The sequence below is a fragment of the Botryllus schlosseri genome, chromosome 2 (genome assembly GCF_051294905.1).
Source record: "Botryllus schlosseri isolate E-star chromosome 2, Bs_hap1, whole genome shotgun sequence".
NCBI classification, from domain to species: Eukaryota; Metazoa; Chordata; class Ascidiacea; order Stolidobranchia; family Styelidae; genus Botryllus; species Botryllus schlosseri.
Window position 1 is genome coordinate 36,061,963 of NC_137237.1, and position 22,631 is coordinate 36,084,593.

A 22,631-nucleotide genomic window follows, 5' to 3' on the forward strand; every position below is an offset into this window, starting at 1 on the left:
GTCAAACTATAATAATTTTATTTGCTCCGGGGTGATTCTACGACGCTGCTGACAGAAGGCAAACTATTGAAGCGTCCAATTATCAACTTTAAAAAAAACTTGCCCAACTTTTAAACGGGGAAATCGCCCATTTAAAACAAAACTGCTTCTTTCATGTGTTTTTTTTTCAGCAGCTCAGAGGAATCGCGGTATAGTTTCGTTGCCCAAAAGTGTTATCCGTAGATTGGCTGTCACCAACCACCAAGCTGAACCTTCCTTGCAGGGGTTGACAATAACTTTCCTCCGCGGGCCGAATGAGAAGTAGGAAATGCGTTGGCGGGCCGAGTGATAAAGTTTAGCTATATTCTCCGGCGGACTTCAATTTTATTTTCAAATTACATTGTAAATAAATGCTGCTCTGTGATTGTGTTGATGTTAGGTAATGAGAAAGTGACGGCTAATTGAAAAGATTCGTCATCATGATTCGAAACAATGTTAAACATGATACGTTTTTAACTCTCTTTAAACCCCTATCCACATCCTTCTAAAACAGTGGTTCTCGAACTTTTTAGGCACGTCGTCTCCATTTATGATAGTGAAAAATATCGCGCCGCCTTATCATGATATCACAAAATATTGAAAAGTGCAACACATATGCTAGCAATCCCAACGGATAGTTTGATGGCATGGTAGGTTATGGCTGTTGATGGGAGAATTCTGAAATATAAAAGTCGGACAATACACAGAGCAATAACTATAAGCTGGGGGTTTGTCGACTACTATGGTCACTTGCACCAGGTCAATTTCCCCATTTTTATTCCGTAGCTGCCGACTTGTAGCATGGCCCATTTCTGGGCTTTTATAAGACACCGCTTACACGGATGAGATGTGCAGCTTAAATAGCCTTGATGTTGAGCTAAGCTTGCAGTTTTTCTGAACTTCTCCCTTGATAGACTGTTTCGTGGTTTTGTCATAAGACCGACTTTAATTAAAATCCTTAATCTCGGTGACATGCTAGGCAAAAAGTAAAAGGACGGGTTTACTCCTAACTCCAGTATACAAATATTTATTGCTTTGAAGTCTAAACCTCTTTTTAATTTCAGTTTTCTGCTTTCTTTCTTTTTGGCATGGCCGTTAATCCTTTATGCGTGATAGATATGATGAGTCCTGTAGTATAATCGCCAGCAGTGATCGACTTGTTTTACAAAATGGGGATTCGGAAACGTATCACGTTACAATTTGAAACACACACACGTATAATGCGTAATGTCGCAACGAAGAAGGTGGCAATCAAGAAGGTTTGAACTACACTATATGGTAAGAGTGGTTTCTTGTGACGTTAAATGCTACTCATTCTCATAATGAACAGGCTTCAAAGTAAACGAATTGCCTGTCCATTTGATATAGCCTATGGTTTTAGTCATTCAGAAGGCAAGTTTTATGTTTTGAATTCCGAGCAACGTTTCACGGGCCGCACAGAATAACTTCGCGGGCAGTATTAGGCCCGCGGGCCGCACTTTGACCAGGTCTGTTCTATTGCCTTAGTTGAGTTTTCTGGCAACATCACAAAGGACAAGGAGCAACTGCAATTTACAATTGGAGTTTTTGCTGGCCAACGTTAAAAAGTACACTCGCAACCTGAAGCTCACTTGGCTTTATCAATTGATATTGGTCATCATGACACCCCTGTCACTGATCAGTGGGGCAATTATTTTGGACATGTCAATAAAAGTCAATATTCGGTCAAAATGGTAGCGTTAGGTCAAAAAATGTCAAAATTGAAAACAAAGTAAAAAAAATTTGCAACCTGTATTTCGTTTGTATCGTAGATTGTGCACTGTCGGAGAGCTTATCATTTGACATTTTACAGCTTTTAGCCTACTCTATAGGCCTATCGTTGTAGACGGCCCATTGTCTTCTCACTGTGAATCACAAACATTCAAATAACACAAATAGGTCGACATGGTGGGTGGTATGCTCAACGTACCGCAATATCCTAACCGAATCAAGACTGCGTGGGTATTGCAGGTTCTTATATCGAGAAGCGCCTTATGAAAAATTGTGATGTAGACACCATTGTCAGAATGAAGTAACACGGTGTGTCAACAGCAGTCTACGAGCGCACAACTTCAGTGTTGTCCGCCAACAACTGCTACTATTGAACGTTCTTTCTCCACTCTTGGCAAGCTAATTAGTAAGAACAGACGCTTTGATGCGTGATGTAACTACTGGAATTCTTCATAGGGCCAGATTTCGTTAATATGAAGTTTTTTCAGGCCGAACTAATTAGCCTATTTCGTAAGGACAGACAGTTATAACCATAAATGATGCTAAGTAGAACAATTCTAATATTATGTGGGAAAATACCTAATTTGCATTGATTTGATCTAAATTATATTTTTTAAGGTCAAAGAATTTCAACATATTGATTTTTTTAGGTCAAAATCTTCCGTTTTTAGGTCAAAGAATGCGTTACTGATGAGCTTTATTCTTGCGAGGGAATCCTGGCCTAAATCCAAAAGTCGATTTTTAAAGACCACCCCAATATATATTTATAAGGTATTCGACAATATTAAACTGCCACCGATCTTTTGTTAGATTTGAGAACTTGAAATTCGCTCTGAAACTACTTCAAAAACCTTAAACATCTCATCAAACTTCACTATCACATCACTTTCAAGAGTTACCATGCTGTAGAAACTCAGCTATTACGTCACACTTCATGTTTATGATAGTGAAACAAATGGCTAGTTGATAACAGTGGGCAACAATTTTGAACAACAAATTTATTGATTTCGATTTGGCACTTGATTAAGGCTAGTTTCGGCGTGCTGATTCCAGAAATGCCACTGGTTTTCTTCTATCACGTCAGTAGTATAGTAGATCGGTCGCGAACTAACGTTTTTTTGCATGGGCTCTTATGGGCGGGGTGGTGACTCGTATTGAAAACCCGGGGTGGTGACTCGTACTTTCAGACCCCCCTTGTGGTGGTGACTCGTAATGGGTTCTTATGGATGCGGCCGTGATTCGTACTTTCGGGTATAGGCTGCGGCGGTGACTCGTATTGAAAACTCGGGGTCGTGACTCGTACTTTCGGGTATAGGCTGCGGCGGTGACTCGTATTGAAAACTCGGGGTCGTGACTCGTACTTTCGGGTATAGGCTGTGGCGGTGACTCGTATTGGAAACTCGGGGTCGTGATTCGTACTTTTGGGTATAGGCTGTGGCGGTGACTCGTATTGAAAACTCGGGGTCGTGAATCGTACTTTCGGGTATAGTCAACTCTCGCGCTGTGTTGAAGAAGTATCAGGAATAGTAAATAGTCACGTGATTGATTCTTAGTTAATGTGTATATTACAAATTATTAAATATGACCGATTCGAGTTAATCTCAACGTTTGCGGTGAATGCGACTTCGATATATCGTTATTCTTATGGGCGCCGCGATGATTCGTACTTTCGTTGATAGAATGCTAGCGGCATGTCGTACTTTCACCAAAAAGGGTGTGACATAGTTTGCTAAATCTAGGAATCAGTCGCTTGGTAATTAGTTTACCACGGAACCGGTGTAGACGGCGATTCTAATACCAACAATAGCCGCGTTCACATATTAACACTCCAAATAGGTGTGAAATAGTTTGCAAACCCTGCGCTCGCTGACAAGATAATGTCTCAGACATACGCGACTTGATGTTACAGGCATATCGATCGCTCACGCGGTGAAATTTTCGTAAGCAGTTTGACACAGAGCTTGATTTCGCTCGTACGATTTAATAAGTAACGAATAACAGACCGCCAGTGTCGGTAACTTGAATAGCGACAAATTGTCACTTATTTCCGCTCTAACCCTAATCCTTTGTGAAGTGAACGCTTATTCAAAAGGGTGTGATATCATTTTAAAATCCTACGACACTCACAGGGTAATGCTTCAGACAAAGCGATCCCTCATGCCCGCTCACAAGGTAATATTTCCGTAATTAGTTTGTCACAGAGTCGTCGCAGACGGTGATTCGTAAACCAACAATTTGACACTTTCTGGTATGGTCGCTATATGTTTTTGACACTTTGTCCGTGTTTGACTTTATTGTATGATAAGAATCATGCGAATATTCAAGCAATGTATCAATTGAATGAAATGAAACTCACTACACAGCTCAAGTTGATTCGTATTTGAATGTGTTGATCCGGTACAATTCTAATTAATTTGAGAAATCTTTTTAACGTGATCTTCTGATTCGACCGTAACCTGAATATTACTGACGCCGACTTTCAGTCACATTGAATTATTCACACATTCCACGCCGCTGTTTTAACAGTTATAGAATCAATACCAACTATCTCTAACCCGATAATATTCAATCATTTCGGTAATTTACCAACTTTAAATCCATTCGCGAATGTACTAAAGGTAAATCCAAATAATCCAAAATGAAATATTTGGACTTTGACATAGTCTGAATTGAAATAGATTGACAAACATGACTACCAACTTTCCCGCAGGTCCATTTCGATATTATATGCACATTGATTTGAAACAAGTAATGAAACATTGCAACTCTATTCGCGATCCCGCTTTCCGTTTGTCAAAGAGATATTTTAACATCTTACCATACTCAAAAGAATTCTTCACAACATTAACAATTGTTAAAAATCTAGTTTTCACTTACTTGATTATATCACTACAACTCACAAACTTGAATTAATTCATCCTGGCTGTATTCGTATGATCGGTCTTTTTTATTCGATTGTAAAGGTCGTTACTATTCTGAAGACAAAGTATTTACTAATCGGTACATATACGATTTGACTTGGACATATTATATTTTGAGTATACGAGATTTGAATGTCCGAACAATAACTGAGAATTAATTTATCACAATTAAATCCGTATATTACAGCGTAAAAGATATTGGGGTGTCAGCAACTCTGTACGGTCGTAGTTACAACCACATTAACTAATCTACCCAGGCAACTCGTCACGATCATTCCTGAAATCAACACAAACACGACCACTGACTTGAGTTAACCACGAAACAGCATCAAGTTTTAAATCCGCTTGCAGCTGACGGATTATTCGAATGCATCGATGGAGAATATTATTGAACTCGTCGGTATTGTTACTTCAACAAATTACACCGACTGCGAAAGTTAATATCGAATGGTAAGACTTGATCACATATTTGTTGATCACAGACATGACAAAAAAAACATTACCGAGATATTATAAACTAGTCATATTACTCTACACATCTATCAATATCAAAATGCGAGTCATCCAATTTTTCTACTAAAGTAACATTGCACTTTCGGATTCGGTATAGTCATACAAATTGTATTAAATCCAACATCAAAACAAAAGGATTTTTTTTTTAGTTTATTGAAATCAAATCATTCGTCTTCGACTTGTGCTTTTCTAGATTGCACGCAACAATTCGTTACGAATGAGCTGTAACCAAAGTTAAGAATTCTTTGTGTCCACAGATATAGAAGATGAATATAGCTAACACAATCACGAATCGACGTTTCAGAGTATTTCGCGGATGTAATAAACTTGTTAGTGTCGCCTATCTAAAAGTATGCATGCGTTCGATTTCCATACCGACTGTTGCGATGTTTAGGATTCGCTTACAATGACCAAGAGTGAGGATTTAACATCAATGTCGTTACTGGAGGTATTCACAACAGAGAATCGAAACATTACACAGTGTGAAAATATATCTTTGATATCAAAGCACTATCCCAAGTACACGATTAATACTCAACTCCGTTCACACTTTCTATAGAACGTGCTAAATGTAAAATATCACGAGGTTGCACTCTAAGACTTTGATCATTACAAAAGTAAATTGAATATGTTTGCTCGACGCATTCAATTCAACTAGAAATGTCTAGGGCACAACAATCGTAATATTAAGGAAGTACTTGCTACACTGTAATTCACTTAACGTGTTTTGCATTGTTGTTCATTTGTAGTATTGATTGTTTTTGAACCCCCAAATAATAATTCCCGACATGAAACCAAACCGCTGAAAGTCGTTACCAACACAAAGAAACACTTTGTACGATGTTTGCCAAATGTATCCTATATGGTTAGGTGTACTAGAATTATTTGTGTAACACATACACCGACAATGTAATCGAAAATTTTTCCGTTGTCACTCGCTAAAGTAAATGTCATCACAATACTCTGTCACTAAAGATCTTACTTGTATCTGATTGAATCACCGATAATTAACTCGCTAAATCAAACCATAAGGAAATTTCACTCACTCATCAGATATGAAACAGCATCGCTTAATCGGTGTAGATCGTTTTTCTAAATGCAAATCATACCTGACCAACAGAAAACAATTTTCACTCACCTTGTAATGAAACCAAGTGGTGGACCTTCGTTCAATATTTTGTTTGTGTCAAATACTTTGCAATAAACACAGTGGAGTGGTCGAGCTTTACATCAGCAGACTGTAATCTGTAAATCAAGCTTACATCCGACTTGTAACTGTATCGTTTACCTAACCGAGTTGTATGCACAGTTTGATATTTTTTGTTATTTGGTAATTGCTGAATATACTACTTCGAAATACTCCCTTGAACGTAATTTCCATCATCGTAATAATCGAAGTACATTTGTGTCGAATTCGTAACAGCCGACTATGACATGATAAATTTTTGACAAGTTATGCTTGGAAGATTGGTTGTATATCACGAAAAATAATTACCGCTCATACTGATACTGTTATCCATTGTTCGGTATTTTCAAACGAGTAAAATTTATTACTTGAGTTACTCCGCTTAATGCAAATGTAAACACAACCGTCTTTCAACATCGCAAAGACATCGATACAAAGTATACAATCAAACGCAACAAGTTTTACTTTTGTAGGTTGTGTATGGTTATCCTGCATAACTCATTTCTTACCAAAGCCATATGAAATATATTCATGTTACACGAAAATATTCACTCATGCTACAAACCTGTACAATGATTGGCGGTGCTTTCAAACTGTTTCGATACCTCAAGAACTTTATTGTCTGAATGGTTGTTCATGTATCGTAATAATCAAGTAGTTCAACACAGAACTAGTATTAACAGAAACACCAGAGTTGTTTACACAAAAGTTTGTATGTGTACAGTATACGAATACCATGTGTAAGTCCAGCACAATTGTGGTATCCATACGAGTTTAGTTAACACAATTTACGACACCGAGGTCGCGTCATCTTTCGTAAGACAACAAACCAAGGCTTCAGGATATGTCCATGTCATAGCAATGAATCGGCTACTCCAACAACAGAGTGCATATGTTTTCTAGTTACGGTGCTTACATCTTACACACAAATCAATCTACTTTGCTAACGAAAAGTGGTGAGTCATCATATGGTTATCCTCACTAGTAAAACATACTATCATACAAAATGGTCGTTATAGTTTGCACACCAACGGTACATCGTACAAGTAACAAGTCTCGAGAATCCAGTTATTCAAAAAACGTGAAAGTATTTCTACACCAAGTCGTTATGTTGACGAAAGCGTATATTGTAATACCATGATCGATTTGCATTCGTTGGTCACAAACTGTCACTACTCTAAATAATTCTTTTTCACTCAAACACAAACGCATACTTGTCACCATTCGTTTTCATCAAGTACGAGTTCAAGAAACTTACTACGACATGAATTTTTATTTTTATGTTGTGTAAATAGGTAATAATTAATTCAAGTAACACTATATCAACATCATCGAGTTGTGCTAATAGATTTACATGCGGTCTTGTGGTTTTCATCGGGACATACAGCACGAACTAACTGTAGACTCCTCTCTGTTGTACAGCTACTCGGTAATCGAAATGCATTAACATGTAAACAACGATCTTGTTTCGTCACACCAAAAATATGTTCACTGTCGCGATACTCCGCACAAGACGTGCATAGCCTTTGCACACTCGTAATAGTATACCAACGTCAAGCGATAACGTTTAACAAGACCAACGACACTGAACCCACGACGTTTACCTATGTAAAATTACCACTTTCACTTGCCAGTCCATCGTTTACCTGAATAAACATATTATTTTCCTTTGGAGATCTGATGTTTACCCAGAGTAAGAAACCTTTTTCACTTGGAAATCTATTTTTTCCTTGGCTAACAAACCTTTTTTCACTTGTAAATATATTTTTTCCTTGGCTAACAAACCTTTTTTCACTTGGAAATCTATTTTTTCTCTGGTTAACAAACCTTTTTCCCCGGGTAACAAACCTTTTTCCCTGAGCAACAAGCCATTTTCACTTGGTGGTCCGTCGTTTGCCTGAGTAAAAATATCATTTTCCTTTGGGGATCTGGCGTTTACCCAGTGTAACAATACATTTTCGCTTGGAAAAATACTTTTACCTAGAGTAACTAATTATTTTCTCCTGGGTAACAATCCCTTTTCGTCTGGAAACTATCATTTAACTGAGTACCAATACCGTTTTCACTTGGAAATACATTTTTCCCTGGGTAACAATACCATTTTCGTTTTGAAAACTGACAACCACACCGGTCAATTTGATATTTTTGTATATTGTTACAACGAACAGTGACGGAAATATACACAGACTACCGGTTTCAGAGTACACCCCATCGGTCGTATCACGTCAATATCATCGGTTAACCACATACAATATACTCTTGTACACCGAAATGCACGCTTTGGAAAATTGGACAATAGGCTGCGATAGTTATGTGATGTCCGGGTTCGTGCTTTAGATTTTCCAGAGTCAAAATGTCTGAATAAAACACCTCCTCGACGACGGTTGGTATGTGGATAACGGTGTTCGGAAAACGGTTGGATTTATGTCACCCATCGCGATAACAATTCCAGGTCGAGTTTTCCTCCCGCATGTTTACTATATTGTGTCTTTATTGGTCAATGTATGTCTCGACATTCAGTTTGAAATCGGAAATGATAAAGTATGTAACCGGATCCGGATATCAACTCTGAATCGATAAACCAATGAACAATATTCAAAGTAAACATGTTACACCCTGTGTTTCCACGAAAAAATACCATCCAGACATACGTCGCGCTTGTTTGCCCACACCAGTATACGCGTAAATGGAGGTGTGTGACATTGCATGCAATGTGTTGGTATACAAACATCGATCCACAGACATTATCATAGCCGGTAGTTTTGATGTAGATCGAATGTCACCCGATAACAATACCAATAAGCCACATTGCAATGACTCTGAGTCCGCGCTATGACATCGATATTTCGACACCGTTCACTGATTTATTCGATGGTGTTATCGTGTTGTAACATTACAAGATAGTCATGACCCTATCTGCAGACGGACCACCCAGACCAATTGGATACATCGGTCAATATCCATCGACACCGAAGTTTTCTGCTGAGACTACAGTGTTTGATCTAGGTGAACTATCGAAGTACGGTGCTCGAAATGATTGCGATCAGTCTTTCAGTCACGATGCATGGATGTCGCTACTCCCACATAACGACTCCAGATAAATATCGTGAACAGTGATTCTGCAAATCTCGGACTGATACTGTGATCCAATAAGGTGTGTTTCTGTGAAGACTGCAATCGGACACCACAATAGAACACTACCTCGTGATTTCACACGCAATCATAAAACACACTTTCGTAAGGGTCTAGCTCGTCCGGTGACATTTCGAAACGGTCGTCACCACAAGAGATCGGGGTTGGTCTCGTCATATCGGAGCATTTTGAAACGACATCGTCACAAGTCTATTGACGTCGATTCAGTTGGTCATGTCAATCCGTTTCACAATCCACCGTTTTTCAACTCCCCGCACCATAGTGTTACGACACAGACAAGAAGCGTCGGTGGAAATAATAAAACACGGAAGGGACACTTTGGTGTTATTTGACATGGGCTTTACACCTGACGAACCTTACATTCGAGCGATGCATTGGAATGCCGCTTGTATTATTGACGTAGAAGGAACAGAAATGTATCGATTTATTGGTTTCGTACATATCCAACGAAAATCTGGGTATATGATTCTGCATGGCTCGCATATTCGACTGTGAACGCTCTATTGGTATATTCTGTATAGTTCACTTTCGCCGTCGTGCGAATAACCCATGTTACGGTTCCATGTTTGTGCGTCTGTATGTCATGCTTCAGATTGACTCAGAGTCATTGCAATGTGGTTTATTGGTATTGTTATCGGGTGTGATGACATTCGATCTGCATCAAAATTACCGGCTATGATAATGTCTGTGGATCGAAGGATTACTCCCCGATGTTTGTATACCAACACATTGCATGCAATGTCACACACCTCCATTTACGCGTATACTGGTGTAGGCAAAGAAGCGCGACGTATGTCTGGATGGTATTTTTTCGTGGAAACACAGGGTGTGACATGTTTACTTTGAATATTGTTCATTGGTTTATCGATTCAGAGTTGATATCCGGATCCGGTTACATACTTTATCATTTCCGATTTCAAACTGAATGTCGAGACATACATTGACCAATAAAGACACAATATAGCAAACATGCCGGAGGAAAACTCGACCAGGAATTGTTATCGCGATGGGTGACATAAATCCAACCGTTTTCCGAACACCGTTATCCACATACCAACCGTCGTCGAGGAGGTGTTTTATTCAGACATTTTGACTCTGGAAAATCCAAAGCACGAACCCGGACATCACAGAACTATCGAGGCCTATTGTCCAAGTTTCCAAAACATGCATTTCAGTGTACAAGAGCATATTTTATGTGGTTAACCGATGATATTGATGTGATACGACCGATGGGGTATACTCTGAAACCGGTTGTCTGTGTATATTTCCGTCACTGTTTGTTGTAACAATATACAAAAATATCAAATTGACCGGTGTGGTTGTCAGTTTTCAAAACGAAAATGGTATTGTTACCCAGGGAAAAAATGTATTTCCAAGTGAAAACGGTATTGGTACTCAGTTAAATGATAGTTTCCAGACGAAAAGGGATTGTTACCCAGGAGAAAATGATTAGTTACTCTAGGTAAAAGTATTTTTCCAAGTGAAAATGTATTGTTACACTGGGTAAACGCCGGATCTCCAAAGGAAAATGATATTTTTACTCGGCTAAACGACGGACCACCAAGTGAGAATGGTTTGTTGCTCAGGGAAAAAAGGTTTGTTGCTCAGAGAAAAAATATATTTCCAAGTGAAAAAGGTTTGTTACCCAGAGAAAAAATATATTTCCAAGTGAAAAAGGTTTGTTACCAAGAGAAAAAATATATTTCCAAGTGAAAAAGGTTTGTTACCCAGAGAAAAAATATATTTCCAAGTGAAAAGGGGTTTGTTACACTGGGTAAACGATAAATCTCCAAAGGATAATGGTATTTTAGTTAGGTAACGGTGGACCTCCAAGTGAAAATGATAATTTTACATAGGTAAACGTCAGTTGTCCAAACCAGTATGATATCTTGACTTGGGTAGGTATCTTGTGTTCAACGCTGGTAGTGTGATTGGTCTTGTTAAACGTAGTTGCCGAGTTGTACAATATACTTTTCGTGCGTATACAGTTACGAAGGGGCGGAAAATGAAATTGCTATTATGATCGTCAGAAGATTGTTGTATGTTGATTTGACAGTAACCCTATCATTCGCATATGACAAACACAATCATGGCCATTAACTAACTTGCTCGGTCTCGATCAATGTAAAAGAGATGATTAGTTTTTTGAAACCGTAGCGAAGACCACATGTAAATCTATGCGATAGACTTCTATCTCCTTGCATTCAGTCGTGTCGTATCCATTTTAATACGGTCCCCACATGTATGACATGCACACACTAACGACGTAAACAGAAGTCGATGATTAATAAAAATATTTCTTGACTACATCGGAATGTCTATGTTGTAGAAAGTGAATACTTTTATGGTGTTGTGTGTTTAATGAAAGCGATTGGTTACAAGTATGTTTTGGCGGAATAGAATTTATTTTTCTGTATGTGACAGTTTGTGGGGAAATGAAAATAGATTCATGGTTTTAATTGGATTGCGCTGTTTAATGTACGCTTCAACATGGAGACTTGACGCGGAACAACAACTCGATTCACAAAACAATCATTCACTGGTGTGCAGAGGGTTAGGGACATTTTAATACAGCTCCATCTACTGGTTGCTGTGAGGATAATCATGTGATGACTCAGCACTTTTCGTTAGCAAAGTTGATTGATCTGTGTGTAAGATTCGAGAGTCGTTACTAGAAAACGTATGTACTCTGTTGTTGGAGTAGCTGGTTTATTGCTATGACATTGACAGAATCTCGAGAAGTGAGTATGCCCTACATTCACGAAAGTTTACGTGGCTCCGTTGTAATAAATTGGTGTTAACTAATCTCGGCTGGATACCGCAATTGTGCTGGACTTACACGTGGTATTCGCATACTGCGCACATATAAACTTTTGTGTAAACAACTCTGATGTTACTGTTGGTACTAGTGCTGTGTTGAACTATTTGGTTCTGTGAAACCCTGTTTTTTTTTTATATTTTCCGGTTGGAAAATTGTGTGATTTTCCGCGCGCGTTTCTTTGTTTCGTTGATCGGTTGTTGGATTTTGGTGGCGGCTGAGTACTGACCAGTTGTTGTTTTAAATAAATATTAATAGGATTATTCGACTGGATTCTTCCGCTGTGTTAAGTGCAAATCAGCAGTGTGTAATCGAAAAGGGACGCTACAACTTTGGCGAGCACGCCAGGACATACTGTACTGATTTGTGCTACTGGAATAACGGCGACGCTACGGTACTGACAAAATGACGAAAACCAGGAGTAGAAAGACCAAGCGCGAATCTATTGAGAAGTACGAGGCCACCGATCAGGAACTTGAAGGACAGTATTCTGCTTTCGTCAGTAGAGCAGTGGGGGAATTGAAGGAATATCTTGACAAAAAGATTGCACTACAAGAAGAAAGGCTGTTGAAAACGGAGGCTCGACTGAGTAATAGAATTGATGGTCTTGAACAAGGACTAGCCGAGATTATGACTTTCATTCGGACGGTTACCGGCTCTACACTGCCAGCTCAACATGTCGCTGCTACTACTGAACATGAGTTGGTTGAGGAAGAACAGGAAGTTGTGACCTTGTCAGAGCCGGTTGTTGAAAAATTCCTGGAACCAGTCACTCCGTCAGCAGGAAAGCCAACCGTAAGTGATGATATTTCTACTGCGAGTAATTTAGCCCCAGTCACGGAGCAACATTTGACCAATAATTCTGGTCGCTGTAGACCTAAACGACCTCAACCGTTTGATGGAACTAGCTCTTGGAATAGTTATATATGCCATTTTGAAGCGGTGGCCGAGTATAACAGATGGGATGACTATGAAAAGGGCTACGAGTTAGCAACTTGTATGCTTGGGCAAGCTCTCGACTTACTCTCTGAACTAGCACCCTCAGATCGGAACAACTATACGGTAATTGTGGCGCATATGCAAAATTTCTTCAATCCCATTGGGGGAGAAATGGCCTACCGAGCGATGTTTGACAATAGGGTACGAAAAAGTACCGAAACTCCCATGGAGTATGGAGCCGCTTTAAAGTTACTAGCAACAAAAGCATTTCCTTCACTGGATTTGCCTGGGCGAGGCGTGATGTTGAAGACGCAGTTTCTAAGGGGAATTGCTGACTGCGAAATGCGCAAGCTTGTGGCCATGCAACAGCCGAAGTCGTTAGAAGATGCAATAGCACTCGCCACTCAATACTATTACCTCGACACTATGGACAATAATGTTAAGAGAGAGGGTAAGCCGCGTGCTGGCATCGCTCCCGTGACTCGAAGCGAACATCATTCCTCGTCGGATGAGTCAACTCCCAAGGTAGATGAGACTCTGAGTGAACTCAAGGGTTTGCTGCTGAAACTTGTTCAACAGAATACGCCCATCAAACCTTGTCCGATATGTAAACAGCAAGGCCATTGGGCCCGGCAATGCCCAAATATCCCACCAGGACCTCGCCGTTGCTTCAATTGCCATGAAGAAGGGCATTTTAGGAGGGACTGTCCCAGACATGGTGTTACGACTCCAAAAGACCCTGCATCAAAAAACTCAACGCAGCAGGCATGAGGTCCTCATCGCCTGCTACTACAATTATGGATGACGACGTTAAAATGGACCTGTTCTCGAGACCATGGATTTCAGCTATCCAATGGGAAGATAGCTGGTATGCTGAAATTAATGTAAATAATCAATTGATCTGGTTTATGGTGGATAGTGGCGCTGGTACGACATTACTGGATAAATCACTTCTAGAATCGATTGGTAGTGTCCTGAATCCCTGTATGCGTTCGTTCGATGCGGTGGGAGGATACCCACTGGACATCTCTGGTACCGTCGAGGTGGAGCTCAGCGTTGGCTTGGTGGCGGCTCGACAGACGGTGGTTGTAGCGGATTTGGGTGTGCCAATCGGACTTCTTGGGATGGATTTTTTGAAGAGTCACGAGTGTGTGATGCATCTCTCATCCGGAATACTAGACGTTGCAGGAGAACAAGTGAAACTCACCAGGCATGACAGGGTACCGTTTTGCCAGGTCACCGTTCATGAGGATGTTGAAATTCCACCGCTATCCAAGAAAATAATACCCGGTAAACTGCAACTACGTTTGTCTACTTGCAGCACGGTGGCTACAGTCGTGGAACCCTTGCCAACTAAGGATTCTTCGGAAAAGAGAATTGAAGTAATCCCTGGGATTGTCGATCCGGACCAACCACAAGTCCCTGTATTGGCTCTGAACACTTCAACGGAAAAGGTCACTTTGAAGTCAGGATCACTGTTGGGTAAGGCACACCAGTACACCATGTCTGATTTTTCGGAAGCGACGAACGAGGACTCAAGGGATCAGCGACCGTGGATGTACAAAGAGGACTTGCCTGCACATCTGCGCAGCCTGGTAGCAGATGCCGATGATCTTACTACTGAGCAGGAGAAATGTTTGATCTCATTATTATACGAGTATCGAGACATTTTTGTTGGGCCTGATGGGGCCTTGGGGCGAACGTCTGCTGCCAAGCACCGCATCATTACAACCTCTGATCAACCGATACGTGTTCCTCCTAGGAGATTAGGTTGGACCAGGCGACAAGTTGCGGAAAAAGCTGTTGATCAGATGTTGGAACAGGGTGTCATAGAACCTAGCGACAGTCCATACTCCTCACCTATTGTGCTGATACCAAAGAAATCAGGTGACACTCGTTTTTGCATTGACTTTCGGCGTCTTAATGACATCACATACAAAGACGCATACCCTTTGCCGCGTATTGAGGACATCATCGATTCCTTAGGCGGGGCAAAATGGTTCTCAACCTTGGATTTAGCCAGTGGCTACTGGCAAGTCGAAGTAGACCCCACGGACCGTGAAAAGACCGCGTTTAGCCTACCTGGGAAGGGTCACTTCCAATTTGTGGTCATGCCATTCGGATTGGCTAATGCACCTGCGACATTTGAGAGAATGATGGAATCAGTGCTTGGAGATATCCTCTGGAAAAATTGTTACACCTATTTGGATGATGTAATGACTCATGGCACCGACTTCGATTCCGCTCTTGAGAATTTGAGACAGGTCTTGAATCGATTGAAAGAAGCTGGTCTTCGATTGAAACCATCAAAGTGCACCTTGTTTCGACGCAGCACTCGTTACCTTGGTTTTGTGATTTCTGAAGACGGTGTGAAATGTGATACTGACAATGTCTCGGCAATAACCAATTGGGAAACTCCAAGTACAGTGACGGAGGTACGTAGTTTCCTTGGGACGGCCAATTACTATCGACGTTTCCTGCCGGACTTTGCAACTGTGGCATCCCCCTTATCACGCTTGACACGGAAGAATACTGTTTTTCATTGGACTCCTGAGTGTGCGCAATCTTTCGAGCGATTAAAGCAAATGTTAACGACGGATCCAGTCTTGGCGTTCCCTACCTTAGACGGCGAGTTCATCCTAGATACGGATGCTAGTGGAACTGGGACCGGTGGTGTCCTTTCTCAGATTCAAGATGGAATTGAACGTGTCGTTGCATATACTAGTCGAACTTTGACAAAAGCAGAAAGATCGTACTGTGTCACCGAGCTTGAATTGTTGGCGGTGGTACATGCTGTTCGAAGCTTCCGCCATTACCTTTATGGGAGGCCATTTCTTATTCGTACCGACCATGGCGCGCTTACCTGGCTACTCAACTTCCGCGAACCAGAAGGCAAAGTTGCTAGATGGATCTCAATGCTGGGAACATATGACTTTCGCATAGAACATCGTCCAGGAAGAAAACACGGCAATGCCGATGGACTCTCCCGACGGAAGTGCAAACGAGCTACCTGCCCCGATTGTGCAAACGCCCCGATATCTAGCATCCGCAAAGCCAGGGAGAATAAGCTGCCAGCCTGCAATTGGCCAATTGCGTACTCCGAAAATGAAATCAAGGATCTTCAACATCAGGATGCAACTCTCAAGTCAGTTATTGCTTGGCTGCAGGCTTCCACCACAAAACCGGATCCTGACCAGATAATGCACGAGTCGAGTGAAGTGAAACAATACCTCGGACAATGGAACCTGTTGAACCTGTCAGATGGGGTTTTGTATCGACATTGGGTTCCAGATTACACCACGGAGGAAAGTATCTGGCAACTATGTACCCCGGTTAACGTCCGTAAAAAGATATTTGAAGAACTGCATTGCCGTCGCACAGCGGGCCATCTCGGTACAAATAAGACCTTTAAGGCTATACGAAGCCGTTTTTACTGGCCTGGATTTAAAAGGCAAGTCACGGACTGGTGTCGCTTCTGCAAGACCTGCACATCTACCAAAATGCTTCATGGTAAGCCACAGGGCGATTTGAAACAGTTACTCTGTGGTGCCCCAATGGAACGCGTTGCTCTGGATTATATTGGACCGTTGCCAAAGACAGAGAATGGTAATGAGCATCTACTTGTTGTCTCCGATTACTTTACCAAGTGGGTTGAATGCTTTCCAACGTCAGACCAGTGTGCAGATACTACAGCAGACATATTGGTTACACAATTTTTCTCTCGTTTTGGTGTACCCAGGCTGATTCACACTGATCAAGGCCGGAATTTCGAGTCCGATCTGTTCTCACAAATGTGTTCTCTATATGGCATTGTAAAAACACGTACAACACCTTATCATGCAAGATCGGATGGTCAGGTGGAAAGATTCAACAGGACAGTGCAGCAAATGCTTCGTGCCTATGTCAATGAGAATCGTTCGGACTGGGATGACCACGTCCCATACTTGTGTATGGCGTACAGGTCGTCTGTGCATGACAGCACAGGGTATACACCAAACCGGCTCATGTTGGGACGTGAAATTGATCTACCGGTAGATGTCATGTATGGGAAGCCTCCCAAGGACAAGACTCATGGCTGTTACACAGATTTTGTGCAATGGTTCGCTATCGCCACAGAGGACGCATTTCAACATGCACGGTCCAACCTTCATAATGCGGCCTTGCGGCAGAAACGAAATTATGATGTCAAAGTAAGACCTGTAAGATTCGACGTGGGCGACTTGGTTTGGTATTATTACCCGCCGAAAAATCTGAAACTGGGTTCGCCTTGGATTGGGCCATATCAAGTTTTGGACTGTATCCCGAATCATCTTTACAGAATAAGACAAAAAGTTGGTGGGAAGAGTCGGGTGGTACATGTCGACAACTTGCGACATTACTTCAGTGAGGGCGAGGAACCCCTCTCTGAACTTGATGGAGAATCTGGTCCCGGCGCCGAAATTGAGAATGCAGACTCTGAGATGTCCGAAGCTTCCAACGACAATGCAGGAGTGGAATCTCGTCAGCGCCGTCGCCCCGCATACTTGGACGATTATGTTTAATACCCTATGCTTTTGGCTCTAACTTGTGTTTTCTTTCTTGCAAATTGTGTTCGTTTGAACCCTATTGATTTCGATTCCCAGTTAGGGAATCTCCATCAATAATAGGAGGGGGTAGTGTGAAACCCTGTTTTTTTTTTATATTTTCCGGTTGGAAAATTGTGTGATTTTCCGCGCGCGTTTCTTTGTTTCGTTGATCGGTTGTTGGATTTTGGTGGCGGCTGAGTACTGACCAGTTGTTGTTTTAAATAAATATTAATAGGATTATTCGACTGGATTCTTCCGCTGTGTTAAGTGCAAATCAGCAGTGTGTAATCGAAAAGGGACGCTACAGTTCTTAAGACACATGAACAACCATTCAGACAATAAAGGTCTTGAGGTGACGAAACAGTTTGTAGAGTCAAACCAACCATTCTTTAGTTTCGTAATGTGAGAATATCGAGTAAAGTTGATTACTTTTTGTAAATATCTTTCGTACTTTTGTAAGAGTTGTGGGGGGGTCTCATGAAAAAGTAACTAGTTGACAAAAACAAAATATTGAATGAAGGTTCGTCTGTTGTTTTCATAAGTCAAGAGAGTGGAAATTGTTGTTGTTGTTTTTGTTACACTGAATCGAAATAGTGTGAAAGCGTCACCAATCATTGCGTATGTTCGTAGCACGAGCGAATATTTTCGTGTGCCGTGAATATCTTTCATATACACTTAGTATGAAATGAGATGTGTGGAATAATAATTAGTGTCCAACAAAAGTAAAACTTGTTGTATTTGCTTGTGTACTTTTTATCATTGTTTGTTGTTGAAAGACGGGTGAGTTTACATTTAAATATAGTAAGCAGGACAACTCAAGTAATAAATTTTGCTCGGTTGAAAATCGACTCGTTTGAAAATACCGGTCAATGGACTAACAGTATCAATATGAGTGGTATATTATTTTTCGCGAGATGAACCAATCTTCTAAGCATAACTTTTCAAAAATTCGTCATGTCATAGAGAAGTAGTCGGTTGTTATGAACTCGACACAAATGTACTTCGATTATCACGATGATGGAAATTACGACCAACACAGTATTTCGTAAGTGAATGTGTATCGTTTGGTATGTTCAGCAGTCACTAAATGACAAAAATAGCAAACTGATGCAACCCGGTAGTTAAACGATACAGTTACAAGTTGGATGTAATCTTGATTTACAGATGACAGCTTGATGAGTATTGTGATGACATTTACTTTAGCGAATGACAACGGAAAAATTTTCGATTGCATTGTCGGCGTATGTGTTACACAAATAATTCTAGTACACCTAACTATAGGATGCATTTGACAAACATCGTACAAATTGTTTCGTTGTGATGGTAACGACTTTCAGCGGTTTGGTTTCATGTCGGGAATTATTATTTGGGGGGTTCAAAAACAATCAATACTACAAATGAACAACAATGCAAAACACGTTAAGTGGATTACAGCGTAGCAAGTACTTCCTTGATATTACGATTGTTGTGTACCAGACATTTCTAACTGAATTGAATGCATCTAGCAAACATATTCCAATTTACTTTTGTAATGATCAAAGTATGTGAAATGGTGCGAATGGATTAGGTATTAATCAAGCGGCTGTATATGTCAATTCACCTAGTGTGATATCTTGACACCGGATAATGTGCGAAAGTGTTTCAATTCTCACTGCTGATTACGATGATAAAGTATTGTACCGGTTATTGTTTAACAAAGGAAATTGTTGTTTCATCTTTAGTCTTGGTTAGTGGAGACAATTACATTTGTAAAATATTTTCTGATATCCGCGATACGCAGGGTGATATGTACCAAGGTGGAATAATTTTCCATTCAAGAACATTTCAGACACGCATAGTTTTACAACTCAATATGTTAATAACAACGGTACTGAAAAGTTTGTTGCTGTCATAATAACCTTTACCACAACGCCGGGTCTAATTAACGCGAATAATTTAATAATCAAGTCATGATAGACCATTACAAAATCTCATATGTTCAATCGATGTGACAATCCTTATGTTTACATCACGATAATTTTCGATATAACACCTGCGTTCGATTGTAAGAAACTACGATGGTCATACTTTCAAATGTCGTATACTCAAATATATTATGTTAATCTCAAGTCGCCGACACCGAGAAGTAATTATTTTTGTCTTACAAAATATACCGCAAAGTAATTTCTTGGTCTTGCGGCATAGTAACGACTTTTACAGTTGAACAAAAAAGACGAGTTGGTGGCATATGCCTAAAACCGAACTTGATATGTTTGTGGGTTGTAGTGATTACTTGCGTAGTCTTGTCTACTTTTCATATGGACACTTTTTGCTTTGGTTCGGTGAGTTACAAACGGATTGACTTGACAAGGTTTTTGTATTTTATTCTTTTGTTGATGGCAAGATGTTACAATGTTGAGATGTCGTAGTGATTATATTTCTGAAACTCTGTTTGACAAACGTAAAGACAGGTCGCGAATAGAGTTGTAATGTTTCATTACTTGTTTCGAATCAATGTGCGTATAATCTCTAAATATGACTGGGTTGAAAGCTGTTAGTCATGTTTGTCAATCTATTTCAATTCAGACTATGTCAAAGTCCAATTATTTCATTTTGGATTATCTGGATTTACCTTTAGTACATCTCGCGAGTGGATTCCGACGTCGTGCTATAACACTCTTAATAATACGGGTTCAAGGGTTTTCAATCAACAATGCCTGAATTTTTTGGTAATGCTAGAGTTGGCAAATGATTAGTTGCGTGTTTTTGTTAAGAGTTTAAATTCATGTTGATAGAGATAATAACTGTATAATGCACATACTTGTGATTCTTGTAGAGTTATAGTTGGTATTGATTCTATAGGTGTGAAAACAGCGGCGCGAATGTGTGAATAATTCAATGTGCCTGAAAGTCGGCGTCAGTAATATTCAGGTTACGGTCGAATCGAAAGATTACGTTAAAAAGATTTCTCAAATTAATTAGAATTGTACTGAATTAACACATTCAGATACGAATCAACTTGAGTTGTGTAGTAAGTTTCATTTCAAGTTGACAAATTGACACACTGATTGAATATTTTCATGATTTGTATCACGCAAAGTCAACGACTGTTCCGAAGTCTCAAAACATATAGCGATCACGTGCAAGTGTCAAATTGTTGGTTTTCGAATCACGGTCTGCGCTGGTACTGTTATTCATTACTTATTACTTGATAGGAACAACCACCGATATATTACACTGTAGCGATTGGGATGTATGTAATGACAAGACGCGAGAAATGGCTATGTCTTTGGTGTTATCTTGTGAGCGATCGTGGGATTTGTAACCTATTTCACACGTTTTGAAGTGTTGGTTTGTGAACGCGGTTATTGTTGCTATTCGAATCACCGTCTACGCCGGCTCCGTGGTAAACTAATTACCAAGCGACTGATTCCTAGATTTAGCAAACTATTTCACACCCTTTTTGGTGAAAGTACGACATGCCGCCCGCATTCTATCAACGAAAGTACGAATCATCGCCGCGTCCATAAGAATAACGATATATCATTGTCGTACTCGCCGTAATTTGGAATATACACATTAACTAAGGATCAATCACATGACTATTTACTTGATACATATTCAACACCGGGCGAGAGATGCCTATACCCGAAAGGGCGATTCACGGTCGCACCTATAAGACACAATAGCCGCATGCCACCACCGCCATAAGAATAACGTTATATCATTGTCATACTCACCGTAAACGTTGGGATTAACTCGAATCGGTCATATTTAATAATTTGTAATATACACATTAACTAAGAATCAATCACGTGACTATTTACTATTCCTGCTACCTATTCAACACAGCGCGAGAGTTGACTATACCCGAAAGGGCGATTCACGGCCGCACCCATAAGACACAATAGCCGCATGCCAGCTCCGCCATAAGACGCAATAACCACATGCCAACTCACCCGTAAGAAATAAGCACCGCATGCCAACTCACCCATAAGACATAGCCGCATGCCAACACGAATTTCCAAGCCGCGTGCGAGCGATCCCTATACTGAAAAGAGTTACCGTGCGAGAGGGGCCATAAGACGCAATAGCCGCATGCGAGCGGGCCCATAAGCCATAAGGAGCCGCATGCCAACACGAGTTTCCCAGCCGCATGCGAGCGGGCCCATAAGAACCCCATGCAAAAAACGTTAGTTCGCGACCGATCACATATACTACTCACGTCAAGTTTTTGCTCTACGACATATGCCCAAAATATGCAAATTTCCACGAATTCAGCCATATTACTTTTCCATGCCAATATAAATCCACACTTTTACCATATAATAAGTTATCTAGCCAAGGGTTCAATTGAATTTTTAAGAATAAAGGTAGTGGTATCGATCTAGGCCAGGGGTTCTCAAAGGGTGGGCCATGGCCCACTGGTGGGCCACAGAGCATTTTCAGGTGGGCCACAGAGCTATTTAGAAAATTTCAGAATTAATGTAGGTTTAGTTATATTGCTTATGTTATTCGCTAAAATTATATTCGTATTATCTAATTATACGTGGGCTACATAAAGCTTTTCATCCGACTCTGATTAGACGTATAGTCGCACGTGTATGAATTCAGCATATACAAATCGAAAACGTTAGGGAGAAACGGTGACTTTTTCTACTGGCTATGACAACCTACGACAAACAGTAACTAAAATAATTTCAAGCGTATAATAACTGGAAGATAATGCTGAAGTAACCAAGTATTCCGGTAGTTTCATATGTCGTATGCCGTTCAAAGGGGTATGCAAT

General features: G+C 40.4%; 1 protein-coding gene across 1 annotated transcript in view; it reads left to right on the forward strand.

The window, feature by feature from the left end:
• Positions 1-22,631, forward strand: part of LOC145458451 (exocyst complex component 4-like) — a 364,798-nt gene that overhangs the window by 96,214 nt on the left and 245,953 nt on the right. The window lies entirely within an intron of this gene.